Genomic DNA, 18,433 nt, shown 5'->3' on the forward strand with positions numbered 1-18,433 from the left:
ATTAATAATTTGGCCTAAAAATCCTCCCCTATAGATTACTTTTGGTCTAAGTCATCCAGGGAAAACTTCGTTTGTCAGGTCAGTGCTGCCATTCAGGAAGTAGGTAGCTGTTTCCAAAGGTTTTTAAAACAACATTCGGATTACTTGTGCCTCCTTGTTATTTATTAGGTGTGAAAAGTTTCATAAAGGATTTTGACACTGAGCCTCAGCTTCCTCCTCTGTAAGGTGAAGAACCTTACACTTACTCTGCCTGCTGCCGGGCATCAGTATGGTAACATGAGGTCATATACGTAAGAGCACTTTGAAAATTCTAGAACTCTTTCTAGAACCCTAAAACTCTAGAAACTTGAAGAAATATTTTTGTTATTCTTCCTTTTCAGTAATTGATCCAGGCCCCACTTCTCCAACGTTATGCGTTGTTTACAGCTCACATTACCCATATGGAAGAATGAAAACACACTTTTTTGCTATCCTCCCTTTAAAACTTTGGTTTCTTCTTAAAGACACTTGGTGTCTTCTGAAAGGTTTCTTAAAGGTACTTAGAGTTGCAAGTAATCCTTTTATCATCTGTGCAGGAGCTAAGCTCTCTAATGTTTTATCTGCATCTTACAGTAAATGTAATGCAAAGCACATTTTCTAGTTGCTGCTCAATGGCAAGAAAACAATTCATTTGTGGTTTGGAATCTTTAGATATAAAATGTGCCATTCTTGACTATAGTATCTAAAAGCACATTAAACTTGAAGTATTTCTACAGAATGCAGACCAGTGCTCACCTAAGACAACCCATGAGAAGTCTTTCTAATCAGGCATAAATATTGCATAGATGGTCTCATTTACATGATATATGCAGTACCTATAAATTTGTCACAAGCCATACAGAAAAATCCATTTCATTACTTTATAATCTCCCTTAATCACTATAATCATACTTAGTATGGTAATTAAGAGCGAGGGAATAGGGAGAGGTATACAGGTATAAGCACCTCTATTCAGGTTTCACTCTGCTACCTACCAGTTGTATAAGTAAGTGCAAATTATTTAACTTCTGTAAATGTCTTAACCCAAGGCTGGGAGGATGAAGGTGGCCAGGTGGAAAGCGCTGCTGTCCTAGAGGAAATGGGGATAGGGGTATGGGATGGAAATCACCTGAGCAAGTTAGGAGGGGAGTTTGCTTGCACTAGTGTGGCCCAGGGTGAATGGGGTAAGGGAAAAGGGAAAAGAAGGATCACTTTTTGGCTAAGCATTCAGCAGCAGGGAGAGACTGGAAGCAATAGGGATTAGACTGAGGCCTAGGCAAAACAGGTGACAGTATTTTCCTAACAAAAACATGAGAACTTGTGGGCAAGTACAAAGGAACTTATGCGGATAGTGTTACTAAATATCTAATTTGAATAGTTGAAGAAAGTATGGTGTTTATGGTAGCCATACAATAGGAATGATCATTGGGGTGGGCTTGAAGAGATGGCCTTTCCTATCCCTTGGTGTCTGTCATCTTTTCCCCATTCCTGGAAATCAACAGATCTTATTTTCTTCCTTTCTCCATCTTTTCTCTCTTTCTAAACAAGCCTTAATAAGGAAATTAAGAATGTTTTTATTATTAGCTTTTATATCTTAAAGAGTGGGAGAATTGAATATTTTACATTTTTCTTCAAATGTCAACTAAGCTATTATTGTATAGACTCTCAAATGATATTTTCCCCTTTGATTGAAGTCCCCTCACTTCTTTCTAACAAAATGTAAACATCCTTTGTTACTGAGCAAGGGCTTACTGCCCAGTGTGAATGGAAACCAATACTATTGCACCAGGCTTGAGGAAATAAGAGCTTTATTACTAGGTCCACCAGCAAGGAGAACAGGAGTCAGGGCTCAACTCTGTCTTCCTGATCTTGGGTTTGGTCAAACTTTTATGAGTTCGGGAGGACAAACTGGTATGCAATTTCTTGCAGTCAGATATATTGCATCAACTATTGTTTAACTTAACTACTTAAGATTGGTGAAAAGACAAACATTTAAAGATAAATAACAATGCAGTTAATAAGGAGTCCTTTGCAATGCAATAGATGCCCCAAGGTAAACCATGATTAATTGCCAGGCATATGTGATAAAATAATTCAGAAGTGGGCAAGAAAGGTTGAAGTGGGCTGGGAAGAATTCACATAAGAGGGGGAATTTAAGAATGTCACATGCAGAGAGATGAGAAGAATAAATTTTAGATGGAGAAGTATAACAGGCAAGAGTAATGAAGTGGGAATGAGCCAAAAGCAAAGATCCAATTTTGGCTGGGACAGAGGGCCCGGGAGGTAAGGAGTTTGGGATGGTCCTCTATAGACTGTAGGGGATGGAACTCTAAGAAGGTGGAATTTATCTTACAGAGCCCTTGAGAGGCAAGAGGGGGCATAGTGGTATAGCAAAGGAGCCCTTTAGCAGTGCAAGCAGGCTGCATTGAGTAGACAGCCCGCTCAAGCTGGAAGAGACTGACACCAAGGTGGTAGGATAGATGAAGTCAGGAGGGCGTGACTTGGTCTGTTTTGTTCGTACCCCAGGACCAAGAATAGTGCCTCTCATATAGTTATTGCTGTATATGTACTTATTGAATGAGTGGAAAAAGACAAAAACTAGCAAATGGAAATAAAGTTGGGAATGCAAAACACATTTTGAAGGGAAAAGCAGTAACACTGGCTGACTCGTTGGATATGAGTATTAGCATTATCCTGACATTTCTAACAATGGGATAATTTATAACCTATTGAAAGAATAGTAGCACCAATAAAAATAGGGAAATCCAGAGATGAAATTAATTGTGTGGGCTAGAGGTGGGGAGGAAATAGGCATGTTTGGACAAGGTGAGTCTGAGGTGCTGGGTGACACATCCAAGTGGAAATGCCTCGTAGCAGCAGGAACTGGATTTTGAAGGACAAGTCAGGACTGTGAATATTGATTATTTGAATCTTTTGGAATACTTTGCACCTCGGATATGTTTGAAACCTTATATGTAGATGAGGTCAAAGTTAAAGACAGGAGAAACAGAAAGACAAAGTCAATATTGAAAATTTGGGGAGCATCCACATTTAGGGGATTGGAAGTGAAATTTATTAACTTTATCTGAGAAAAACACACACTGAATGTCTGCAGAGTGTGAAGTCAAGCAAAATGGAATTTTAGTATTTAAAGACTATTTTGTACATGATTAAAAACATAATATTAAGAGTGATAGTGATCGATGACCTGAAATGACTGAAATGAGTTCTCAATGATTTAAGATCAGACTGGTAAGAGAAAAAAATATATAACAAAAATCAAGAACCATGTTTTATTTTTTGTGGGGAAAGCATAGCATAGCAATAAATATTCTCTTAGCTAGCCTTATATTCACCTCCCCCGCTTCTAAGCCCACCCCTTCCCAAGCCCTCAATATTCATTCCCTGGCATATTCTCCTGTTTTCTGCATGGGCGTGTTAGACAGGTCTGAGAATTGTATTTAATTTAAAAAATTTCCTTCCAGAGTGTTTTGGGTCAGATCATATAAGCCTTCTGTCTTTTCTTACCTGCTATTTGTACAGGTTTAAAATGACTACCCTGAGGCCTAGCCAGATCCTCAATCAATTAAAAATTCATTTCTCATCATTTCATAGACAGTAAGTTAATTGGAGAAATCTGAAACACATGGAAATTTGTAGTTAATACTGACATAAGCAGAGATTTCAATTACCTTGAATATTTCACTTAATGAAGAACTGCAAACCCCCCAGGTCCCTGGTCAGTCATGTAAAGTGATTGCAGGGACGGTGTCTTCCCTGCAAGAATGTTCAGTGTTATAAGCATGCTTTGATGTATCACATTCAAATGCCCTTGTGGAATTTAAATTGAGCCTGTTAATAGCCATAGGACTAAAGAGAGAGGATTTGTGTTGTCAACATTTTTTGTTTGTTTGTTTTTTGTTTTGTTTTTGTTTTGTTTTTATTTTAAATTAACTAATTTTTTTTTGCTTTACAATGGTGTGTTAGTTTCTGCTTTATAACAAAGTGAATCAGTTATACATATGTTCCCATATCTCTTCCCTCTTGTGTCTCCCTCCCTCCTACCCTCCCTATCCCACCCCTGCAGGCAGTCACAAAGCACCAAGCTGATCTCCCTGTGCTATGCGGCTGCTTCCCACCAGCTATGTACCTTACCTTTGGTAGTGTATATATGTCCATGCCTCTCTCTCGCTTTGTCACAGCTTACCCTTCCCCCTCCCCATATCCTCAAGTCCATTCTCTAGTAGGTCTGTGTCTTTATTCCTGTTTTAACCCTAGGTTCTTCATGACATTTTTTTTCTTAAATTCCATATATATGTGTTAGCATATGGTATTTGTCTTTCTCTTTCTGACTTACTTCACTCTGTATGACAGACTCTAGGTCTATCCACCTCATTACAAATAGCTCAATTTCGTTTCTTTTTATGGCTGAGTAATAGTCCATTGTATATATGTGCCATCTTTATCCATTCATCTGATGATGGGCACTTAGGTTGTTTCCATCTCTGGGCTATTGTAAATAGAGCTGAAGTGAACATTTTGGTACATGACTCTTTTTGAATTTTGGTTTTCTCAGGGTATATGCCCAGTAGTGGGATTGCTGGGTCATATGGTAGTTCTATTTGTAGTTTTTTAAGGAACCTCCATACTATTCTCCATAGTGGCTGTATCAATTTACATTCCCACCAACTGTGCAGGAGGGTTCCATTTTCTCCACACCCTCTCCAGCATTTATTGTTTCTAGATTTTTTGATGATGGCCATTCTGACTGGTGTGAGATGATATCTCATTGTAGTTTTGACTTGCATTTCTCTAATGATTAGTGATGTTGAGCATTCTTTCATGTGTTTGTTGGCAGTCTGAATATCTTCTTTGGAGAAATGTCTATTTAGGTCTTCTGCCTATTTTTGGATTGGGTTGTTTGTTTTTTTGTTTTTAAGCTGCATGAGCTGCTTATAAATTTTGGAGATTAATCCTTTATCAGTTGCTTCATTTGCAAATATTTTCTCCCATTCTGAGAGGTGTCTTTTGGTCTTGTTTATGGTTTCCTTTGCTGTGCAAAAGCTTTGAAGTTTCACTAGGTCCCATTTGTTTATTTTTGTTTTTATTTCCATTTCTCTAGGAGGTGGGTCGGAAAGGATCTTGCTGTGATTTATGTCATAGAGTGTTTTGCCTGTGTTTTCCTCTAAGAGTTTGATAGTTTCTGGCCTTACATTAAGGTCTTTAATCCATTTTGAGCTTATTTTTGTGTATGGTGTTAGGGAGTGATCTAATCTCATACTTTTACATGTACCTGTCCAGTTTTCACAGCACCACTTATTGAAGAGGCTGTCCTTTCTCCACTTTACATTCCTGCCTCCTTTATCAAAGATAAGGTGACCATATGTGCATGGGTTTATCTCTGGGCTTTCTATCCTGTTCCATTGATCTATCTTTCTGTTTTTGTGCCAGTACCATACTGTCTTGATTACTGTGGCTTTGTAGTATAGTCTTAAGTCAGGGAGCCTGATTCCTCCAGCTCCGTTTTTTGTTCTCAAGATTGCTTTGGCTATTAGGGGTTTTTTTGTGTTTCCATACAAATTGTGAAATTTTTTGTTCTAGTTCTGTGAAAAATGCCAGTGGTAGTTTGATAGGGATTGCATTGAATCTGTAGATTGCTTTGGGTAGTAGAGTCATTTTCACAATGTTGATTCTTCCAATCCAAGAACATGGTATATCTCTCCATCTATTTGTATCGTCTTTAATTTCTTTCAGCAGTGTCTTTTTTTTTTTTAACATCTTTATTGGGGTATAATTGCTTTACAATGGTGTGTTAGTTTCTGCTTTATAACAAAGTGAATCAGTCATACATAAACATATGTTCCCATATGTCTTCCCTCTTGCGTCTCCCTCCCTCACATCCTCCCTATCCCACCCCTCCAGGCAGTCACAAAGCACCTAGCTGATCTCCCTGTGCTATGCAGCTGCTTCCCACGAGCTATCTACCTTACTACGTTTGTTAGTGTGTATATGCCCATGACTCTCTCTCGCCCTGTCACAGCTCACCCTTCCCCCTCCTCATAACCTCAAGTCCATTCTCTAGGAGGTCTGCGTCTTTATTCCTGCCTTACCCCTAGGTTCTTCATGACATTTTTTTTCTTAAATTCCATATATATGTGTTAGCATACGGTATTTGTCTTTTTCTTTCTGACTTACTTCACTCTGTATGACAGACTCTAGGTCTATCCACCTCATTACAAATAGCTCAATTTCATTTCTTTTTATGGCTGAGTAATATTCCATTTTATATATATGCCACATCTTCTTTATCCATTCATCTGATGATGGGCACTTAGGTTGTTTCCATCTCCGGGCTATTGTAAATAGAGCTCCAATGAACATTTTGGTACATGACTCTTTTTGAATTTTGGTTTTCTCAGGGTATATGCCCAGTAGTGGGATTGCTGGGTCATATGGTAGTTCTATTTGTAGTTTTTTAAGGAACCTCCATACTGTTCTACATAGTGGCTGAACCAATTCACATTCCCACCAGCAGTGCAAGAGTGTTCCCTTTTCTCCACACCCTCTCCAGCATTTATTGTTTCTAGATTTTTTGATGATGGCCATTCTGACTGGTGTGAGATGATATCTCATTGTAGTTTTGATTTGCATTTCTCTAATGATTAATGATGTTGAGCATTCTTTCATGTGTTTGTTGGCAGTCTGAATATCTTCTTTGGAGAAATGTCTATTTAGGTCTTCTGCCCATTTTTGGATTGGGTTGTTTGTTTTTTTTGTTATTGAGCTGCATAGCTGCTTGTAAATTTTGGAGATTAATCCTTTGTCGGTTGCTTCATTTGCAAATATTTTCTCCCATTCTGAGGGTTGTCTTTTGGTCTTGTTTATGGTTTCCTTTGCTGTGCAAAAGCTTTGAAGTTTCATTAGGTCCCATTTGTTTATTTTTGTTTTTATTTCCATTACTCTAGGAGGTGGGTCGGAAAGGATCTTGCTGTGATTTATGTCATAGAGTGTTCTGCCTATGTTTTCCTCTAAGAGTTTGATAGTTTCTGGCCTTACATTTAGGTCTTTAATACATTTTGACCTTATTTTTGTGTATGGTGTTAGGGAGTGATCTAATCTCATACTTTTACATGTACCTGTCCAGTTTTCCCAGCAAAACTTATTGAAGAAGCTGTCCTTTCTGCACTGTACATTACTGCCACCTTTATCAAAGATAAGGTGTCCATATGTGCATGGGTTTATCTCTGGGCTTTCTATCCTGTTCCATTGATCTATCTTTCTGTTTTTGTGCCAGTACCATACCGTCTTGATAACTGTAGCTTTGTAGTATAGTCTGAAGTCAGGGAGCCTGATTCCTCCAGTTCCTTCTTTCGTTCTCAAGATTGCTTTGGCTATTCGGGGTCTTTTGTGTTTCCATACAAATTGCAAAATTTTTTGTTCTAGTTCTGTGAAAAATGCCATTGGTATTTGATAGGGATTGCATTGAATCAGTAGATTGCTTTGGGTAGTAGAGTCATTTTCAAAATGTTGATTCTTCCAATCCAAGAACATGGTATATGTCTCCATCTATTTGTATCATCTTTAATTTCTTTCATCAGTGTCTTATAATTTTCTGCATACAGGTCTTTTGTCTCCTTAGGTAGGTTTATTCCTAGATATTTTATTCTTTTTGTTGCAATGGTAAATGGGAGTGTTTTCTTGATTTCACTTTCAGATTTTTCATCATTAGTATATAGGAATGCCAGAGATTTCTGTGCATTAATTTTGTATCCTGCCACTTTACCAAATTCATTGATTAGCTCTAGTAGTTTCCTGGTAGCATCTTTAGGATTCTCTATGTATAGGATCATGTCATCTGCAAACAGTGACAGCTTTACTTCTTCTTTTCCAATTTGGATTCCTTTTATTTCCTTTTCTCCTCTGATTGCTGTGGCTTAAACTTCCAAAACTATGTTGAATAAGAGTGGTGAGAGTGGGCAACCTTGTCTTGTTCCTGATCTTAGTGGAAATGCTTTCAGTTTTTCACCATTGAGGATGATGTTTGCTGTGGGCTTGTCATATATGGCCTTTATTATGTTGAGGAAAGTTCCCTCTATGCTTACTTTCTGCAGGGTTTTTATCATAAATGGGTGTTGAATTTTGTCGAAAGCTTTCTCTGCATCTATTGAGATGATCATATGGTTTTTCTCCTTCAATTTGTTAATATGGTTTATCACATTGATAGATTTGCATATATTGAGGAATCCTTGCATTCCTGGAATAAACCCCACTTGATCATGGTGTATGATCCTTTTAATGTGCTGTTGGATTCTGTTTGCTAGTATTTTGTTGAGGATTTTTGCATCTATGTTCATCAGTGATATTGGCCTGTAGTTTTCTTTCTTTGTGACATCCTTGTCTGGTTTTGGTATCAAGGTGATGGTGGCCTCGTAGAAGGAGTTTGGGAGTGTTCCTCCCTCTGCTATATTTTGGAAGAGTTTGAGAAGGATAGGTGTTAGCTCTTCTCTAAATGTTTGATAGAATTCTCCTGTGAAGCCATCTGGTCCTGGGCTTTTGTTTGTTGGAAGATTTTTAATCACAGTTTCAATTTCAGTGCTTGTGATTGGTCTGTTCATATTTTCTATTTCTTCCTGATTCAGTCTTGGCAGGTTATGCATTTCTAAGAATTTGTCCATTTCTTCCAGATTGTCCATTTTATTGGCATATAGTTGCTTGTAGTAATCTCTCATGATCTCTTTTATTTCTGCAGTGTCAGTTGTTACCTCTCCTTTTTCATTTCTAATTCTATTGATTTGAGTCTTCTCCCTTGTTTTCTTGATGAGTCTGGCTAATGGTTTATCTATTTTGTTTATCTTCTCAAAGAACCAGCTTTTAGTTTTATTGATCTTTGCTATTGTTTCCTTCATTTCTTTTTCATTTATTTCTGATCTGATTTTTATGATTTCTTTCCTTCTGCTAGCTTTGGGGTTTTTTTGTTCTTCTTTCTCTAATTGCCTGAGGTGCAAGTTTAGGTTGTTTACTCGAGATGTTTCCTGCTTCTTAAGGTGGGCTTGTATTGCTATAAACTTCCCTCTTAGAACTGCTTTTGCTGCATCCCACAGGTTTTGGGTCATTGTGTCTCCATTGTCATTTGTTTCTAGGTATTTTTTGATTTCCTCTTTGATTTCTTCAGTGATCACTTCACTATTAAGTAGTGTATTGTTTAGCCTCCATGTGTTTGTATTTATTACATATCTTTTCCTGTAATTGATATCTAGTCTCATGGTGTTGTGGTCAGAAAAGATACTTGATACAATTTCAATTTTCTTAAATTTACCAAGGCTTGAGTTTTGACCTAAGATATGATCTATCCTGGAGAATGTTCCATGAGCACTTGAGAAAAATGTGTATTCTGTTGTTTTTGGATGGAGTGTCCTATAAATATCAATTAAGTCCATCTTGTTTAATGTATCATTTAAAGCTTGTGTTTCCTTATTTATTTTCATTTTGGATGATCTGTCCATGGGTGAAAGTGGGGTGTTTAAGTCCCCTACTATGAATGTGTTACTGTCGATTTCCCCTTTTATGGCTGTTAGTATTTGCCTTATGTATTGAGGTGCTCCTTTGTTGGGTGCATAAATATTTACAATTGTTATATCTTCTTCTTGGATCGATCCCTTGATCATTATGTAGTGTCCTTCTTTGTCTCTTTTAATAGTCCTTATTTTAAAGTCTATTTTGTCTGATATGAGAATTGCTACTCCAGCTTTCTTTTGGTTTCCATTTGCATGGAATATCTTTTTCCATCCCCTTACTTTCAGGCTGTATGTGTCTCTAGGTCTGAAGTGGGTCTCTTGTAGACAGCATATATAAGGGTCTTGTTTTTGTATCCATTCAGCTAATCTGTGTCTTTTGGTGGGAGCATTTAGTCCATTTACATTTAAGGTAATTATCGATATGTATGTTCCTATTCCCATTTTCTAAATTGTTTTGGGTTCGTTATTATAGGTCTTTTCCTTCTCTTGTGTTTCTTACCTAGAGAAGATCCTTTAGCATTTGTTGTAAAGCTGGTTTGGTGGTGCTGAACTCTCAACTTTTGCTTGTCTGTAAAGGTTTTAATTTCTCCATCAAATCTGAATGAGATCCTTGCTGGGTAGAGTAGTCTTGGCTGCAGGTTTTTCTCCTTCATCACTTTCAGTATGTCCTGCCACTCCCTTCTGGCTTCTAGGGTTTCTGCTGAGAGATCAGCTGTTAACCTTATGGGGATTCCCTTATGTGTTATTTGTTGTTTTTCCCTTGCTGCTTTTAATATGCTTTCTTTGTATTTAATTTTTGACAGTTTGATTAATATGTGTCTTGGCGTATTTATCCTTGTATTTATCCTGTATGGGACTCTCTGTGCTTCCTGGACTTGATTAACTATTTCCTTTCCCATATTAGGGTAGTTTTCAACTATAATCTCTTCAAATATTTTCTCAGTCCCTTTCTTTTTCTCTTCTTCTTCTGGAACCCCTATAATTCGAATGTTGGTGCGTTTAATGTTGTCCCAGAGGTCTCTGAGACTGTCCTCAGTTCTTTTCATTCTTTTTTCTTTATTCTGCTCTGCAGTAGTTATTTCCACTATTTTATCTTCCAGGTCACTTATCCGTTCTTCTGCCTCAGTTATTCTGCTATTGATCCCATCTAGAGTACTTTTAATTTCATTTATTGTGTTGTTCATCGTTGCTTGTTTCATCTTTAGTTCTTCTAGGCCCTTGTTAACTGATTCTTGCATTTTGTCCATTCTATTGTCCATTCTATCTCCAAGATTTCGGATCAACCTTACTATCATTATTCTGAATTCTTTTTCAGGTAGACTGCCTATTTCCTCTTTATTTGTTAGGTCTGGTGCATTTTTATCTTGCTCCTTTATCTGCTGTGTGTTTTTCTGTCTTCTCATTTTGCTTATCTTACTGTGTTTGGGGTCTCCTTTTTGCAGGTTGCAGGTTCGTAGTTCCTCCTGTTTTTGATGTCTGTCTCCAGTGGCTAAGGTTGGTTCAGTGTGTTGTGTAGGCTTCCTGGTGGAGGGGACTAGTGCCTGTGTTGTGGTGGATGAGGCTGGATATGTCTCTCTAGTGGGCAGGTTCACGTCTCGTGGTGTGTTTTGGGGTGTCTGTGGCCTTATTATGATTTTAGGCAGCCTCTCTGCTAATGGGTGGGGTTGTGTTCCTGTTTTGCTATTTGTTTGGCATAGGTTTTCCAGCACTGTGGCTTGCTGGTCATTGAGTGAAGCTGGGTGCTGGTGTTAAGATGGAGGTCTTTGGGAGATTTTCGCCGTTTGATATTATGTGGAGCTGGGAGGTCTCTTGTTGACCAGTGTCCTGAAGTTGGCTCTCCTACCTCAGAGGCAGAGCCCTGCCTCCTGGCTGGAGCGCCAAGAGCTTTTCATCCACACGGCTCAGGATAAAAGGGAGAAAAAGTAGAGGGAATTAGGAGAAGTATGAGGAAAGAAAGAAGGAAAGGAGGGTAGGAAGGAAGGAAGAAAGAAAGAAAGAAGCAAAGAAGGAAAGGAGGCAAGAAGGAAAGAAAGGAGGGCGGGAGGGAAGGAGGAAGGAAGGAAGGAGGGAAAGAAGGAAAAAAGACAGAAAGAAAGAAGATACAGTAAAAATAAAATAAAGTATAATAAAGTTATTGAATTAAAAAATTCTTATTTAGAAAAAAAAAAGGGACGGATAGAACCTTAGGACAAATGTTGGAAGCAAAGCTATACAGACAAAATCTTACACAGAAGTATACACATACACCCTCACTAAAAGAGGTAAATGGGGAAAAATCATAAATCTTGCTGTCAGAGACCACCTCCTCAATTTGGGATGATTCGTTGTCTAAAGGAGGGAAGGAAGGAAGGAAAGAAAGAAAGAAAGAACGAAGGTAAAGTATAATAACGTTATTAAAATTAATTATTAAGAAAAAAAATTTAAAAATAAACATGGACAGATAGAACCCTAGGACAAATGGTGGAAGCAAGACTATACAGACAAGATCTCACACAGAAGCATACACATACACATTCACAAAAAGAGGAAAAGGGAAAAAATGATAGATCTTGCTCCTAAAGTCCACTTCCTTAATTTGGGATGATTGGTTGTCTATTCAGGTATTCCACAGATGCAGGGTACATCAAGTTGATTGTGGAGCTTTAATCCACTGCTTCTGAGGCTGCTGGGAGAAATTTCCCTTTCTCTTCTTTGGTCTCACAGCTCCCAGGGCTCAGCTTTGGATTTGGCCCTGCCACTGCGTGTAGGTCGCTGGAGGGCGTCTGTTTTTTGCTCAGACAGGATGGGGTTAAAAGAGCCGCTGATTCGGGGGCTCTGGCGCACTCAGGCCGGAGGGGAGGGAGGGGCACGGAGTGCGGGGCGGGCCTGCGGTGGCAAAGGCCGGCGTGACTTTTCACCAGCCTGAGGCGCGCTGTGCGTTCTCCCGGGGAAGTTGTCCCTGGATGCTGGGAACCTGGCAGTGGCGGGCTGCACAGGCTCCGCGGAAGAGGGGTGTGGAGAGTGACCTGTGCTCGCACACAGGCCCCTTGGTGGCGGCAGCAGCAGCCTTAACGTCTCACGCCCGCCTCTGGGGTCCGCGCTTTTAGCCGCGGCTTGCGCCCGTCTCTGGATTCCGCGCTTTCAGCCGCGGCTCGCGCCCGTCTCTGGGGTCCGCGCTTTCAGCCGCGGCTTGCGCCCGTCTCTGGGGTCCGCGCTTTCAGCCGCGGCTCACGCCCGTCTCTGGGGTTCGCGCTTTTAGCCGCGGCTCGCGCCCGTCTCTGGAGTTCCTTTAAGCAGCGTTCTTAAACCCCTCTCCTCACGCCCCAGGAAACAAAGAGGGAAGGAAAAGTCTCCTGCCTCTTCGGCAGGTGCAGACTTTTCCCCGGACTCCCTCCCGGCTAGCTGTGGTGCACTAACCCCTTCAGGCTATGTTCAAGCCGCCAACCCCAGTCCTCTCCCTGCGCTCTGTCCGAAACCGAAACCCGAGCCTCAGAGCCTCAGCTCGCAGCCCCGCCCGCCCCGGCGGGTGAGCAGACAAGCCTCTCGGGCTGGTGAGTGCCGGTCGGCACCGATCCTCTGTGCGGGCATCTCCCCGTTTTGCCCTCCGCACCCGTTGCTGTGCACTCCTCCACGGCTTCGAAGCTCCCCCCTCCGCCTCCCGCAGTTTCCGCCCGCGAAGGGGCTTCCTAGTGTGTGGAAACTTTTCCTCCTTCACAGCTCCCTCCCACTGGTGCAGGTGCCGTCCCTATTCTTTTGTCTCTGTTTTTTCTTTTTTTCTTTTGCCCTACCCAGGTACGTGGGGAGTTTCTTGCCTTTTGGGAGGTCTGAGGTCTTCTGACAGCCTTCAGTAGGTGATCTGTAGGAGTTGTTCCACGTGTAGATGTATTTCTGGTGTATCTGTGGGGAGGAAGGTGATCTCCGCGTCTTACTCTTCCGCCAAGTTCCTGCTCTCTCCAGCAGTGTCTTATAGTTTTCTGCATACAGGCCTTTTGTCTCCTTAGGTAGGTTTATTCCTAGATATTTTATTCTTTTTGTTGCAGTGGTAAATGGGAGTGTTTTCTTGATTTCACTTTCAGATTTTTCATCATTAGTGTATAGGAATGTTAGAGATTTCTGTGCATTAATTTTGTATCCTGCTACTTTACCAAATTCATTGATTAGCTCTAGTAGTTTTCTGGTAGCATCTTTAGGATTCTCTATGTATAGTATCGTGTCATCTGCAAACAGTGACAGCTTTACTTCTTTTCCGATTTGGATTCCTTTTATTTCCCTTTCTTCTCTGATTGCTGTGGCGAAAACTTCCAAAACTATGTTGAATAAGAGTGGTGAGAGTGGGCAACCTTGTCTTGTTCCTGATCTTAGTGGAAATGCTCTCAGTTTTTCACCATTGAGGATGATGTTGGCTGTGGGTTTGTCATATATGGCCTTTATTATGTTGAGGAAAGTTCCCTCTATGCTTACTTTCTGCAGGGTTTTTATCATAAATGGGTGTTGAATTTTGTCGAAAGCTTTCTCTGCATCTATTGAGATGATCATATGGTTTTTCTCCTTCAATTTGTTAATATGGTGTATCACGTTGATTGATTTGCGTATATTGAAGAATCCTTGCATTCCTGGAATAAACCCCACTTGATCATAGTGTATGATTCATTTAATGTGCTGTTGGATTCTGTTTGCTAGTATTTTGTTGAGGATTTTTGCATCTATGTTCATCAGTGATATTGGCCTGTAGTTTTCTTTCTTTGTGACATCCTTGTCTGGTTTTGGTATCAGGGTGATGGTGGCCTTGTAGAATGAGTCTGGGAGTGTTCTTCCTCTGCTATATTTTGGAAGAGTTTGAGAAGGATAGGTGTTAGCTCTTCTCTAAATGTTTGATAGAATTCTCCTGTGAAGCCATCTGGTCCTGGGCTTTTGTTTGTTGGAAGATTTTTAATCACTGTTTCAATTTCAGTGCTTGTGATTGGTCTGTTTATATATTCTATTTCTTCCTGATTCAGTCTTGGCAGGTTATGCATTTCTAAGAATTTGTCCATTTCTTCCAGATTGTCCATTTTATTGGCATATAGTTGCTTGTAGTAATCTCTCATGATCTTTTGTATTTCTGAAGTGTCCGTTGTAACTTCTCCTTTTACATTTCTAATTCTATTGATTTGAGTCTTCTCCCTTTTTTTCTTGATGAGTCTAGCTAATGGTTTATCAATTTTGTTTATTTTCTCAAAGAACCAGCTTTCAGTTTTATTGATCTTTGCTATCGTTTCCTTCATTTCTTTTTCATTTATTTCTGATCTGATTTTTATGATTTCTTTCCTTCTGCTAACTTTGGGGTTTTTTTGTTCTTCTTTCTCTAATTGCTTTAGGTGCAAGGTTAGGTTTTTTATTCGAGATGTTTCCTGTTTCTTAAGGTAGGATTGTATTGCTATAAACTTCCCTCTTAGAACTGCTTTTGCTGCATCCCATAGATTTTGGGTCGTCATGTCTCCATTGTCATTTGTTTCTAGATATATATTTATTTCCTCTTTGATTTCTTCAGTGATCACTTCGTTATTAAGTAGTGTATTGTTTAGCCTCATGTATTTGTATTTTTTACAGATCTTTTCCTGTAATTGATATCTAGTCTCATAGCGTTGTGGTTGGAAAAGATACTTGATACAATTTCAATTTTCTTAAATTTACCAAGGCTTGATTTGTGACCCAAGATATGATCTATCCTGGAGAATGTTCCATGAGCACTAGAGAAAAATGTGTATTCTGTTGTTTTTGGATGGAATGTCTAATAAGTATCAATTAAGTCCATCTTTTTTAATGTATCATTTAAAGCTTGTGTTTCCTTATTGATTTTCATTTTGGATGATCTGTCCATTGGTGAAAGTGGGGTGTTAAAGTCCCCTACTATGAATGTGTTACTGTCAATTTCCCCTTTTATGGCTGTTAGTATTTGCCTTATGTATTGAGGTGCTCCTATGTTGGGTGCATAAATATTTACAATTGTTATATCTTCTTCTTGGATCGATCCCTTGATCATTATGTAGTGTCCTTCTTTGTCTCTTCTAATAGTCTTTATTTTAAAGTCTATTTTGTCTGATATGAGAATTGCTACTCCAGCTTTCTTTTGGTTTCCATTGCATGGAATATCTTTTTCCATCCCCTTACTTTCAGGCTGTATGTGTCTCTAGGTCTGAAGTGGGTCTCTTGTAGACAGCAAATATATGGGTCTTGTTTTTGTATATGTTCATTTAATCTGTGTCTTTTGGTGGGAGCATTTAGTCCATTTATATTAAGGTAATTATTGATATGTATGTTGCTATTCCCATCTTCTTAATTGTTTTGGGTTTGTTATTGTAGGTCTTTTCCTTCTCTTGTGTTTCTTGCCTAGAGAAGTTCCTTTAGCAGTTGTTGTAGAGCTGGTTTGGTGGTGCTGAACTCTCTCAGCTTTTGCTTGTCTGTAAAGGTTTTAATTTCTCCATCAAATCTGAATGAGATCCTTGCTGGGTAGAGTAATCTTGGTTGCAGGTTTTTCTCCTTCATCACTTTAAATATGTCCTGGCAGTCCCTTCTGGCTTGCAGAGTTTCTGCTGAGAGATCAGCTGTTAACCTTATGAGGATTCCCTTGTGTGTTATTTTTCCCTTGCTGCTTTTAATATGCTTTCTTTGTATTTAATTTTTACCAGTTTGATTAATATGTGTCTTGGCATGTATCTCCTTGGATTTATCTTGTATGGGACTCTCTGTGCTTCCTGGACTTGATTAACTATTTCCTGTCCCATATTAGGGAAGTTTTCAAGTATAATCTCTTCAAATATTTTCTCAGTCCCTTTCTTTTTCTCTTCTTCTTCTGGAACCCCTATAATTCGAATGTTGGTGCGTTTAATGTTGTCCCAGAGGTCTCTGAGACTGTCCTCAGTTCTTTTCATTCTTTTTTCTTTATTCTGCTCTGCAGTAGTTATTTCCACTATTTTATCTTTCAGGTCACTTATCTGTTCTTCTGCCTCAGTTATTCTGCTATTTATCCCATCTAGAGTATTTTTCATTTCATTTATTGTGCTGTTCATCGTTGTTTGTTTCATCTTTAGTTCTTCTAGGTCCTTGTTAAATGTTTCTTGCATTTTGTCTATTTTATTTCCAAGATTTTGGATCATCTTTACTACCATTCTGAGTTATTTTTCAGGTAGACTGCCTATTTCCTCTTCATTTGTTAGGTCTGGTGGGTTTTTATCTTTCTCCTTCATCTGCTCTGTGATTTTCTGTCTTCTCATTTTGCTTATCTTACTGTGTTTGGGGTCTCCTTTTTGCAGGCTGCAGGTTCATAGTTCCTGTTGTTTTTGGTGTGTGTCTCCAGTGGCTAAGCTTGGTTCAGTGGGTTGTGTAGGCTTCCTGGTGGACGGGACTGGTGCCTGTGTTCTGGTGGATGAGGCTGGATCTTGTCTTTCTGGTGGGCAGATCCATGTCTGGTGGTGTGTTTTGGGGTGTCAGTGGACTTATTATGATTTTGGGCAGTCTCTCTGCTAATGGGTGGGGCTGTGTTCCTGTCTTGCTAGTTGTTTGGCATAGGATGTCCAGCACTGTAGCTTGCTGGTCGTTGAGTGAAGCTGGGTGCTGGTGTTGAGATGGAGATCTCTGGAAGATTTTCGCCATTTATTATTATGTGGAGCTGGGAGGTCTCTTGTTGACCAGTGTCCTGAAGTTGGCTCTCCCACCTCAGAGGCACAGCACTGACTCCTGGCTGCAGCACTAAGAGCCTTTCATTCACACGGCTCAGAAGAAAAGGGAGAAAAAGTAGAAAGAAAGAATTAGTAGAAGTAGAAAGAAAGAAAAAGAAAGAAAGAAAGGAGGGAGGAAGGGAGGAAGGAAGGAAGGATAAAAAGAGGGAAAGAAGATAAAGTAAAATAAAGTAACATAAAATATAATAAAGTTATTTAAAAAATTATTAAGAGAAAAAAACCCAAAAACAAACAAACAAACAAAAAAACGGACGGATAGAACCCTAGGACAAATGGTGGAAGCAAAGATATACAGACAAAATCTCACACAGAAACATACACACTCACAAAAAGAGGAAAAGGGGAAAAAATCATAAATCTTGCTCTCAAAGTCCACCTCCTGAATTTGGGATGATTCGTTGTCTAAAGGAGGGAAGGAAGGAAAGAAAGAACGATGATAAAGTAAAATAAAATAAAGTTATTAAAATGAAAAGTAATTATTAAGAAAAAAATTAAAACAAAACAAAACAAAAACGGATGGATAGAACCCTAGGACAAATGGTGGAAGCAAAGCTATACAGACAAAATGTCACATAGAAGCATACACATACACACTCATAAAAAGAGGAAAAGGGGAAAAAAATCATAAATCTTGCTCCCAAAGTCCACCTCCTCAATTTGGGATGAGTCGTTGTCGATTCATGTATTCCACAGCTGCAGGGTACATCAAGTTGATTGTGGAGGTTTAATCCGCTACTTCTGAAGCTGCTGGGAGAGATTTCCCTTTCTCTTGTTTGTTCTCACAGCTCCCAGGGGCTCAGCTTTGGATTTGGTCCTGCCTCTACGTGTAGGTCGCTGGAGGGCGTCTGTGTTTTCGCTCAGACCGGACGGGGTTAAAGGAGCCGCTGATTCGGGGGCTCTGGCTCACTGAGGCCAGGGGAGGGAGGGGCACGGAGTGCAGGGCGAGCCTGTGGCGGCAGAGGCCGGCGTGACGTTGCACCAGCCTGAGGCGCGCCATGCGTTCTCTCGGGGGACTTGTCCCTGGATCCCGGGACCCTGGCAGTGGCGGGCTGCACAGGCTCCCCGGAAGGAGGTGTGGATAGTGACCTGTGCTCGCACACAGGCTTCTTGGTGGCGGCAGCAGCAGCCTTAGCGTCTCATGCCTGTCTCTGGGGTCCGCGGTTTTAGCCGTGGCTCGTGCCCGTCTCTGGAGCTCCTTTAAGC

General features: G+C 40.0%; 1 protein-coding gene across 3 annotated transcripts in view; it reads left to right on the top strand.

Annotated features, from left to right (window-relative positions):
* LOC307197130 (uncharacterized protein) overlaps positions 1-18,433 on the top strand; it is a 79,275-nt gene that overhangs the window by 1,503 nt on the left and 59,339 nt on the right. The gene's annotated exons all lie outside the window — the stretch shown is intronic.

Source organism: Stenella coeruleoalba, assembly GCF_951394435.1.
Source record: "Stenella coeruleoalba genome assembly, chromosome: 14".
In the NCBI taxonomy this organism is placed as follows: domain Eukaryota; kingdom Metazoa; phylum Chordata; class Mammalia; order Artiodactyla; family Delphinidae; genus Stenella; species Stenella coeruleoalba.